The sequence below is a fragment of the Mus caroli genome, chromosome 13 (assembly GCF_900094665.2).
Source record: "Mus caroli chromosome 13, CAROLI_EIJ_v1.1, whole genome shotgun sequence".
Classification (NCBI taxonomy): domain Eukaryota; kingdom Metazoa; phylum Chordata; class Mammalia; order Rodentia; family Muridae; genus Mus; species Mus caroli.
In genome coordinates, this window is record NC_034582.1 from 3,784,915 (window position 1) to 3,796,495 (window position 11,581).

An 11,581-nucleotide genomic window follows, 5' to 3' on the forward strand; every position below is an offset into this window, starting at 1 on the left:
AAAAAAAATCTTAGAATTCCACCTCACACCAGTCAGAATAGCTAAGAACAAAACTTCAGGTGACAGCAGATGCTAGTGAGGATGTGGAGAAAGAGGAACACTCCTCCATTGCTGGCGGGATTAAAAGCTTGTACAACCACTCTGGAATCAGTCTGGAAGTTCCTCAGAAAATTGGAAATAGTACTGCTAAAAAATCCAGCAATACCTCTCCTGGGCATATACCCAGAAGATGTTCCAACTGGTAATAAGGACACATGCTCCCCTGTGTTCATAGCAGCCCTATTTATAATAGCCAGAAGCTCGAAAGAACCCATATGTCCCTCAAGAATGGATACAGAAAATGTGGTACATTTACACAATTTACTCAGCTATTAAAAACAATGAATTTAGGAAATTCTTGGGCAAATGGATGTATCTGGAGAATATCATCCTGAGTGAGGTAACCCAATCACAAAAGAATATGCACTCATTGATAAGTGGATATTAGCCCAGAATCTTAGGATACCCAGGATACAGTTTGCAAAATGCAAGAAAATCAAGAAGGAATACCAATGCATAGATACCTCATTCCTCCCTAGAATAGGGAACAAAATAACCATGGAAGGAGTTACAGAGACAAAGTTTGGAGCTGAGATGAAAGGATGGACCATCTACAGACTGCCCCATCCCATAGTCACCCACCAAACACAGTCACTATTGCATATGCCAACAGGATTCTGCTGAAAGGACCCTGATATAGCTGTCTCTTGTGAGGCTATGCCAGTGCCTGGCAAATACAGAATTGGATGCTCATTGTCATCTATTGGATGGATCATGGGGCCCCACAAGGAGGAGCAGGAGAAAGTACCGAAGGAACTAAAGGTGTCTGCAATCCTATAGGAGGAACAACAATATGAACTAACCCCCAGAGCTCGTGTATCTAGCTGCATACTAGCAGAAGATGGCCTAGTCGGCCACCATTGGGAAGAGAGGCCCCTTGGTCTTGCAAACTTTATATGCCCCAGTACAGGAGAATTCGAGAGCCAAGAAGTAGGAATGGGTGGGTAGCTGAGCAGGGTGGGGGGAGGGTGCAGGGAACTTTCAGGCTAGCATTTAAAATGTAAATGAAGAAAATATCTAGTAAAAATTGAAAAAAAAAATCTTGGAAGTGTTTTTTTTTTTTCCATATCTGTTTATTCTCTGTGGAGTGGGCATGTGCATGGCATGGAATGCAAAGTCACAGGAGAAGCTGAGGAAGACAATTCTTTCCATCATGGGTTCAAGGGATAAAATTCAGGTCTGGAAACTTGGTGACAAGTGCCCCAGTGGATCCCACCTCCTCATATAATATGTTCAGTTTAGGATCTTTTCTGAAATGTACTCATAGCTATCTTTGCATTAGTCTTGCATTTTTCAAATCAAGAATAATTGATGAAGACCTCCTTAGTGGCCTGTGTCCACTCTGGTGCATTTGAGAATCTGTGACAATGTGAAAATCCCAAATTCCATTCTTTCTGAACACTGGTATATCAAAATTAATTAAAAAAAACACTTTGGTCATAAGTAAAATTTATTTTCAGTAGAAAAGTTCTGAAAAAAAATCTCAAACCACTGCAACTTTCCTACTTTTCCTATTTTACATACAAAAGAAGAATAAATATTTGTGTGCACAGGCACACACAGAGAAACAAGCTAGCTCGCTCTCGCTCTCGCTCTCTCTCTCTCTCTCTCTCTCTCTCTCTCTCTGTCGCTCTCTCTCTCTCTCTCTCTCTCTCTCTCTCTCTCTCTCTCTCTCGTATCTGTATGAAGTCTTTTAAAGGTAAGTGTACAATTCTGTATCCTGGAGTCCCTAATTCATAAATCTCCATGTTAATGATATGTAATCAATTCTTTAAAAGGCTTAAAAGCAAAAGATATATAAACAAAGCTTTTACTTACCCCTAATTTGATTCCTGGCTAGCCAGCAGGACACTATAATCCATGGTTATTATCCATGTGTAGTTTCATTGAAAGCATGCCAGCTGGGGCCACTTCTCATTTGAGAATTGCAACAGCTGTCCCAGTGGAAAATAAAAGCATGCCACTTTAAATTTTAGAACAGGACCAAAGAAATGTCAGATTCCTGCCTCAGCTGCACAATGACACACATTATATTTGACCTGAACACTTCCTATCAATTCGTTCATGAGAAAATTACACTTTGGATTTACTTGATTCCTGTTCTTTATCCAATTTCTTACATAAAAAGGCAATTTGATCTTCTCTACAATGGCCACTGTATAAATATATCCAATACCAGCATGCTAATATCTTGAAAGCAGGATGGTATTTTTTGAAATGCCAGCTATGATATTCCTTCCTCTCTTCCTAGACCACAGACCACTGCAAGCTAATCAATTTTAATTAGTTGCACTGGGTCTCTTCTAAAACACATCAGACTTCACCAGTGACAAATTTAAAATGAGATTTAAATAAGATTTTTCTTGTACAAAATTTTCAGGCCTAAGTACACAAGACATAAGGCTTTTTGTTTTCTTTCTGTCCTATTGACCTTGTAGCATATTAGACATGTTTTCTAGTTGTTTCTGTGAAGAAGTGGCTACGTTGTTTTCTAACATTGCAGGTTGCATCACAGACCTGGAATTGAACTTTATCTTTTGCTTATGTAATATGCAATTTTGTTGCTCAGTATAAATAAATAAAAGCAAGGAAGATATTTGATTGGATTCTAATATTGCATGCAATTGATCTGAAATGCATGCTTTCAGAGGACAACAATGATATATACTTTGTCATCCTTTTCTGGTGCTCTAAGATAAACTTCTATGACAAATGTGGAAAGGGGTGAGGAGATGTTTCAGTGGTTACAGCTTGTCTCAGAAGGCTGAAACAAGAGATCCTAGAGAAAGAGAACAAGTTAGTCTAGTCATACTGATGAGCCCCAGATTTGAGTGACAAACCCTGCCTTAAAGAACAGATTGGTGATTAGCTGAACACATGTTTGCCCCCAAGGACCACACATGCACATACACCTGAAAGTGAGAAAAGAAAAAAGTTGAATAACAACAAAAACTACTTAAATGTGACTTTAGAAAGGAATACAATACTCACAGTCATCTATTGGATGGGACACAGGGCCCCCAGTGGAGGAGCTGGAGAAAGTACCCAAGGAGCTAAAGGAGTTTGCAACCCTATAAGTGGAACAACAATATGAACTAACCAGTACCCCGGAGCTAGTGTCTCTAGCTGCATATGTAGCAGAAGATGGCCTAGTCGGCCATCATTGGGAAGACAGGCCCCTTGGTCTTGCGAACTTTATCTGCCCCAGTACAGGGGAACGCTAGGGCCAGGAAGAGGGAGTGGGCAGGTTGGGGAGCAGGGCATGGCGGACGGTAGAGGGGACTTTTAGGATAGCATTTGAAATGTAAATGAAGAAAATATCTAATAAAAATTGAAAAAAAAATCTTGGAAGTGTTTTTTTTTCCATATCTGTTTATTCTCTGTGGAGTGGGCATGTGCACGGCATGGAATGCAAAGTCACAGGAGAAGCTGAGGAAGAAAATTCTTTCCATCATGGGTTCAAGGGATAAAATTCAGGTCTGGAAACTTGGTGACAAGTGCCCCAGTGGATCCCACCTCCTCATATAATATGTTCAGTTTAGGATCTTTTCTGAAATGTACTCATAGCTATCTTTGCATTAGTCTTGCATTTTTCAAATCAAGAATAATTGATGAAGACCTCCTTAGTGGCCTGTGTCCACTCTGGTGCATTTGAGAATCTGTGACAATGTGAAAATCCCAAATTCCATTCTTTCTGAACACTGGTATATCAAAATTAATTTAAAAAAAAAAACACTTTGGTCATAAGTAAAATTTGTTTTCAGTAGAGCTAAAGGGGTCTGCAACCCTATAAAAGGAACAACAATATGAACTAACCAGTACCCCCAGAGCTTGTGTCTCTAGCTGCATATGTAGCAGAACATGGCCTAGTCGGCCATCAGTGGGAAGAAAGGCCCTTGGTCTTGCAAACTTTATCTGCCCCAGTACAGGGGAACGCCAGGGCCAAGAAGTGGGAGTGGGCAGGTTGGGGAGCAGGGCATGGGGGAGGGTAGAAGGGACTTTCAGGATAGCATTTGAAATGTAAATGAAGAAAATACCTAATAAAAATTGTTTTAAAAAAAGAAAAAGAGAAGAAAACTTATTGTCTAAAACTCTATAAAAAACTGAAAGCAATAATAAAGTTTTGACCCTTTCCCCCCCCCCCCCAAAAAAAAAGGAATACAAATGAGAAACTAGTTATGATACCTGTTTAAAGGGATCTCAAATAGTGTACTATTTGAGTTTGGCCTAGGGAATGAATTCCAAAAATTACAATTTAGTTCAGGCAAATGACTGTTCCTAGGGAAAATAATATTATATTCAATGACACCCAGGAATGCATATGAGAGAATGTGTTTATTGGTGCCTAGAATAGAGAAAGGAAGTCCTCATGTGTAAAGTTTTATTAGAGCAAGATTTAATTATTTTAATTCATTTTCTTTGAGTTCACAACTGCTTTTGCCCTATCTACTCAAGTCTTACACACAGAGATCATTATGCTTGAAAAGCCTAAAATATTTACTCCCTACTTCTTTAAAAAATTGATTTCCTAGATTTGAGCATAACATGCATATTGAAGAGAGAAACCTGAAGCATCATGCATAATTTTAGAGCATTTAATTTGAATTTCCTTTGGATAGTTTTAGGCATGTGACCTAAGGTCTCGTCATTGAGAAGTCAAAGTCATGAGAGCAATTTCTTAATCAAACTTTTGACTTGGAAACATTTGACCATTCCTCTGTTGAGGGACATTTGGGTTCTTTCCAGCTTCTGGCTATTATAAATAAGGCTGCTATGAACATAGTGGAGCATGTGTCCTTATTACCAGTTGGAACATCTTCTGGATATATGCCAAGAAGAGGTATTGATGGATCCTCTGGTGGTACTATGTCCAGTTTTCTGAGGAACCGCCAGACTGATTTCCAGAGTGGTTGTACAAGCTTGCAATCCCACCAACAGTGGAGAAGTGTTCCTCTTTCTCCACATCCTTGCAAGCATCTGCTGTCACTTGAATTTTTGATCTTTGCCATTCTGACTGGTGTGAGGTGGAATCTCAGGGTTGTTTGATTTGCATTTCCCTGATGATTAAGGATGCTGAACATTTTTTCAGGTTCTTCTCACAAGGCTAACTTCTTGAAGTTATCTCTGTTCTATAGTCCTTAGGACATAAAAGAAAGCTTTATTCTTGTTCTGAATGTGTCCTGGGAAGTGAGTAAGCCTAAAATGATGAAAATGAAACAGGCCTAGGAACTAAGCTCTAGAGAAGTCATCTTCAACATCTTGATATGACATGGGTAGATAATTGCAGTGGGTCTTTCTGGCCTAGGAAACTAGGCTAATAGGAAGCAGCACATGCTTATCATCATAGCACAATGCTCCGCCGAAATTATCCATCTCTCACAACGAAACACAAATACAGGACACATTTCCACCCTTCATTAATTTAACACATTAAAGGTGATTAGTGTCAATCCCTGAATCATTAAAAAGTGGTCCTTCAAGGCTGCAGGCTCTTAAATTCAACTCCAACACAGCTGTTTCAACTATGGTTAAATTCTGCCTGATGAAGAAAATAAAGGAATTCCTTTGCAAATGGATGGACCTGGAGGGTATCATCCTGAGTGAGGTAACCCAATCACAAAAGAACTCACACAATATGTACTCACTGATAAGTGGATATTAGCCCAGACACTTAGAATACCCAAGATATAAGATACAATTTGCAAAACACATGAAACTCAAGAAGAATGAACACCAAAGTGTGAACACTTTGCCCCTTTGTAGAATTGGGAACAAAACACCCATGGAAGGAGTTACAAAGACAAAGTTTGGAGCTGAGATGAAAGGATGGACCATCTAGAGAATGCCATACCCGGGGATCTATCCCATAATCAGCCTCCAAACACTGACACCATTGCATATATCAGCAAGATTTTGCTGAAAGGACCCTGATATAGCTGTCTCTTGTGAAGCTATTCTTGGGCCTAGCAAATAGAAGTGGATGCTCACAGTCAGCTATTGGATGGAACACAGGGCCCCCAATGGAGGAGCTGAAGAAAGTACCCAAGGAGCTAAAGGGGTCTGCAACCCTATAGGTGGAAAAACAGTATGAATTAACCAGTACCCCGGAGCTCATGTCTCTAGCTGCATATGTAGCAGAAGATGACCTAGCCAGCCATCATTGGGAAGAAAGGCCCCTTGGTCTTGCAAACTTTATATGCCTCAGTACAGGGGAATGCCAGGGCCAAGAAGTGGGAGTGGGTGAGTAGGGGAGTGGGAGGGGGGAGGGTATGGGGGACTTTTGGGATAGCATTTGAAATATAAATAAAGAAAATACCTAATTTAAAAAAATAAAATAAAAAAGAAGTTAGCCTTGTTGTAAATGTTTCCACTTATTGACATTTTATTACTGCCCACAGCTCTTACCTTGCTCTCTTTGTTTTCTCAAAATAATAGGGAACAGATATTGGTATTAAGTTATATGCACATTTGTATAAATTGTAAAATATAAATGGCATACCAATTTATACTCTGAGTCTGTTCCTTCACTTTCTTTTTTTTTTTAAAGATTTATTTATTTATTATATGTAAGTACACTGTAGCTGTCTTCAGACACTCCAGAAGAGGGCGCCAGATCTCGTTGCGGATGGTTGTGAGCCACCATGTGGTTGCTGGGATTTGAACTCTGGACCTTCGGAAGAGCAGTCGGGTGCTCTTACCCACTGAGCCATCTCACCAGCCCAGTTCCTTCACTTTCTTATTAAATGTTGTTTTTGAGAATTTCCAACATGAACATTTCAATTTTACTATTAATCAACTACTATTCTTATTTCAACAGTCTGTTCATGCAGGTCCTAGTCCCATGCAGAGGGAAACAACTTCAATTCTGGATAAAATAGTTAAAAAACTCTATTCACAGATGAGACTCCAAGCTACTGGCTTCTAAACTCACCCTGTTACTGACCAGAGACATAATCTGAACATCAACAAACAAACAAGCAAATAAATGGTTTGGGACTAGGTAGACTGCCTATTTAAGACATGGTTCTAGCTTTAAAAAATGTAGAAATGTAGCATTTATGGAACAGCTAAAATCAGAAACAAGGTATTCTAATATCTTTTAAATACAAAGATAAAATTATGATATTGAAAAACAAAAGAGAGATTTCATCACCAGCAGAAACATATCCAGATGCAACCTGAGAATCTAAAGAGCTACAGAGAAATGAATTTAATAGCTGACATTTTTAATTCAGCTATTAAAGACTACCAAAAGAAGAAGTTCAATCTAACAGACAGACAAAAGAGAAAACAGAGCCTCTGAGGCTGCAGTACAGATCAAATGTAATGGGTGTGACTATTTCAAACACATTATGCTCTAATCAGAAAACTACCATAAACAGGAAACACATCTTAATTATGAAAAACTCAGTTAACTAGGTGGAGGGGACATTCTCAACTGTGTTAGTGTACATGCCATAGTTGTGAATCAAGGACATTAAAATTTTAGGGACTAAATATTGTCATCACAGACTCACAGGGATCATCAGAGATTTTACTCTCTCTCTCTCTCTCTCTCTCTCTCTCTCTCTCTCTTTTGTGAGACTGGCTGGAACAAGTAAGCATTTGTTCATAAGTGTTTACATATCTGTTTTAAAAAAATTCTTCTTATTCATGCATTTTCAACACGTGTTGTTCCATTTACACTTATTCATTTAAATTGCTAAATCCATCACACAACGATAAAACAGATTTTTCTAAATCTATAAAAATATCCTCTCTTACAAATTATGCTTTTATATTTTGCTTATCTAATACCAGTGTTTTATGAATAGTTTTTTCTTAAGGATTATAACATCAGATAACAATCACTACTTATCACCAAATATTACCTTAAGTATTACCTAAAGATCCTTTTATGGTTCCTTTTCATATTTAAATAGTAATTTAGGATTTATGCTCAGCAAACTAAGCCTTTTCAAATTATTTTTGTGATATTCCAGTTATCTTAACACTATCATGGAGACATTTACCACACAACCGTGCAGATCTACAACCCTACAGATCAAGAATACTCCTCAGAGGCCTGCTACACCAGGCCCATCAAAGTTACTCCCCACCCAATACCCACTACAACAGGAACATCCATAGACCAAAGACTTAGAAATGGCTAAGAGCCCTCAAAAGAACATAATCAAAAAAAGCCAGGACCATCTAGAGACTGCCATATCCAGGGATCCATCCCATAATTAGCCTTCAAACAATGGCACCATTGCATACACTAGCAAGCGTTTGCTGCAAGGACCCTGATATAGCTGTCTCTTGTGAGACTAGGCCGGGGCCTAGCAAACATATAAGTGGATGCTCACAGTCAGCTATTGGATGGATCACAGGGCCCCCAATGGAGGAGCTAGAGAAAGTATCCAAGGAGCTAAAGAGATCTGCAACCCTGTAGGTGCAACATTATGAACTAACCAGTACCCCGGAGCTCTTGACTCTAGCTGCATATGTATCAAAAGATGGCCTAGTCGGCCATCACTGAANAGAGAGGCCCATTGGACACACCAACTTTATATTCCCCAGTACAGGGGAACACCAGGGCCAAAAAATGGGAATGGATGGGTAGGGAAGTGGGGGGGGGGGAGGACTTTTGGGATAGCATTGGAAATGTAATTGAGGAAAATACGTAATAAAAAAAAATATTAAAAAAAAAAGCCAGGGCAATATGACTCCTTTAGAGCACAAAACCCTACTACAGCAATCCTTGATTTCTTGATTCAACCAAAGCACAAGTAAATGACCTTAAATACAATCTTGTGAAAATCTTGAAAACACAAGTAAGTATTCTTGAATCTCACTTAAAATGTGGAATAAAATAGTCCATAGGAGTCAGGTAGAGGGAATGAACTCAGTAGTGAAGGGTATAGGGAGGGCCATGGGGAAGGGGTTCATGATTAGGTGTGGGAAGGAACAAGAGAGATGGCCAGATGGCCATGGAAATGAATGGAAATCTGAAACACACCAGGAATAAGAGATTGGGAATATCTTCAGGATGTGACAGAGAACTGGGATAAGGGGGGTACTTAAAAATCAATGGGGGCAACCTTAGCTGTGACTCACAGCACTGGGGATATGGAATCTGAAGGGGTCACCTGCAGTAGCCAGGCAGGAACCCCAGTGTATCAAGAGGGACACAAACCAACCCATAAAACTTCTGACCCAAAATTTAACTTGGCCACAAGAAATGCAGAGATTCAAGATCAAGCAGAGGCCTAGGGAATGTCCAACCAATAACTGGCCCAACTTGAGACCCATCCCACAGGCAAGCAGCAATTCCTGACACTAATAGTGATACTCTGTTACAATTGCAGTCAGGACTCTAGCATGACTGTCCTCTGAAAGGATCTACCCAAAAGCTCACTCAGATTCAGACATCCACAGCCAAACTGTGGATGGAGCTTGGGAAATGTTATGGAAGAATAGGAGGAAGTATTGCAGGCCCCGAAAAGGATGAGAATTCCATAGGAAGAGCAACAGTGTCAACTAACCTGAACCTCTGTGACTCTCAGAGATTGAACCACCCACTAAAGAACATACACGGTTAGATCCAGGCCACCCCACACATATGTAACATATGTGCAGCTTGGTCTTCATGTGGATTCTGAACAACTGTAGTGGGGACTATTACAAAAGCTGTTGTCTGTATGTGGAATATGTTCTTCTAGCTGGACAGCCCTGTCTGGTCTCAGTGGGAGAAGATGTGCCTAACATTGCAGACTTAATATGCCAGGTTGGAGGGATACAAAGGGGAGATTTCACCAGCACAGAGGAGAATGGGAGGAGGGGAAGAAGTGTGGGAAGGAGTGAGTGGCAGGGGGCAATGAGCTAGGGGTAAAGTGAGTATTTAAAGAAAAAAATAGGTTGGTAGGGAGTTAGGGAGGATCTGAGATCCAGTTGGGGAAGGGTATGACATAATCAAAATATATTTTATAATTTTTCTCAATAATAATAAAAGAAACTTCATTAAAGGTACGTCCAGGAGAGAGGGAAACTTGAAAAAAATTTACTCATGAAATACAAACTAAAAGTTTTAGTCTCTTCTTTTTGGTAGGGTGATACATTGCTTTATACATAGACCTATTGCATTTGTAATATTTGAAAACTTTTAGGATGAACTATCTGGTTTTGAAATTCCTCTCACTGTCTCCTGTCTATGTTTCCCTGATTATTATGAAGTCTTATTGTTGTAGAAGAAGTGTGTAATTATAGTCAACTTTAAAATAAAGCCATTTGAAAATTTGACTGAAGTATAATTACATATGTACTATGTACTTTGCCCTATTTCTGATTCTATGAAAATGACTTATTTGAATTGTCAAGAATGATGCTGAAAATGAATTTATAATGAATTTTACATTCATGGAATACATCCATGTTTCTATAATAATATTAGTAATTATAGCATATTTTATGCTTACCATATGTCTATGCCCTGTTTTTAAATTATAATAATAAAATTATAATAATATACTATCCATAATAACTATTTTTATTTTTTCCACTTGATGTGCCCTAGACATTATATTATGTTCCTGAAATCAATTTTTTTATTTAGCATTCAGAACAGCAGTGTTTGTAGAGAATATTGATGGTTCAGAGAAAGAAGTAATTTGCCTAAAGTTTCCTGAAGATAGGAGATGGAGTCCAAGTATTCACCTGACAAGTGGAAACTGGATGAAAAAATATAGATCTATTTTTCTTTATTATTGTTACTTATATATCTTTATAGACACATATTATACAAAACCTATTGATTCCACACAGTGCTGTTTGTGAGTATATGTATTTAGGGCTGACCACTGGAGATAGAATCCACTTTTAGGAAACTTACTTATGCAGAAAACTGATTCTCCCTCTCTCAGCAACCAGAGAGTGCATATAGCTCTTCATCTAGGAGTGGGAACCTTGTGAAATTTTGTTTACTTTTAAATGTCAGTTGCTGTTGTCAGATATAGATAGATAGATAGATAGATAGATAGATAGATATAGATAGATAGATAGATAGATAGATAGATAGATAGATAGATAGATATAGATACAGATACATAAACATCAAATATATAAATAGATGATAAACACATAAATATATAAATGATAGATTCATAGATGACTACGTACATTTATAGATGATATATATCTATATAGATACACAGATGACAGATACATGCATATATAGATGATTATATATACAGATTATATACAGGTAAATTCATAAATATATGAATGATAGACAGATAGATAGATAGATAGACAGGAGAATAGACAATAGAGATACTTCTTTTTTTAATTTATTTTTTATTAGGTATTTTCCTCGTTTACATTTTCAATGCTATCCCAAAAGTCCCCCATACCCACCCCCCCAATCCCCTACCCACCCACTCCCCCTTTTTGGCCCTGGGGTTCCCCTGTACTGGGGCATATAAAGTTTGCAAGTCCAATGGGC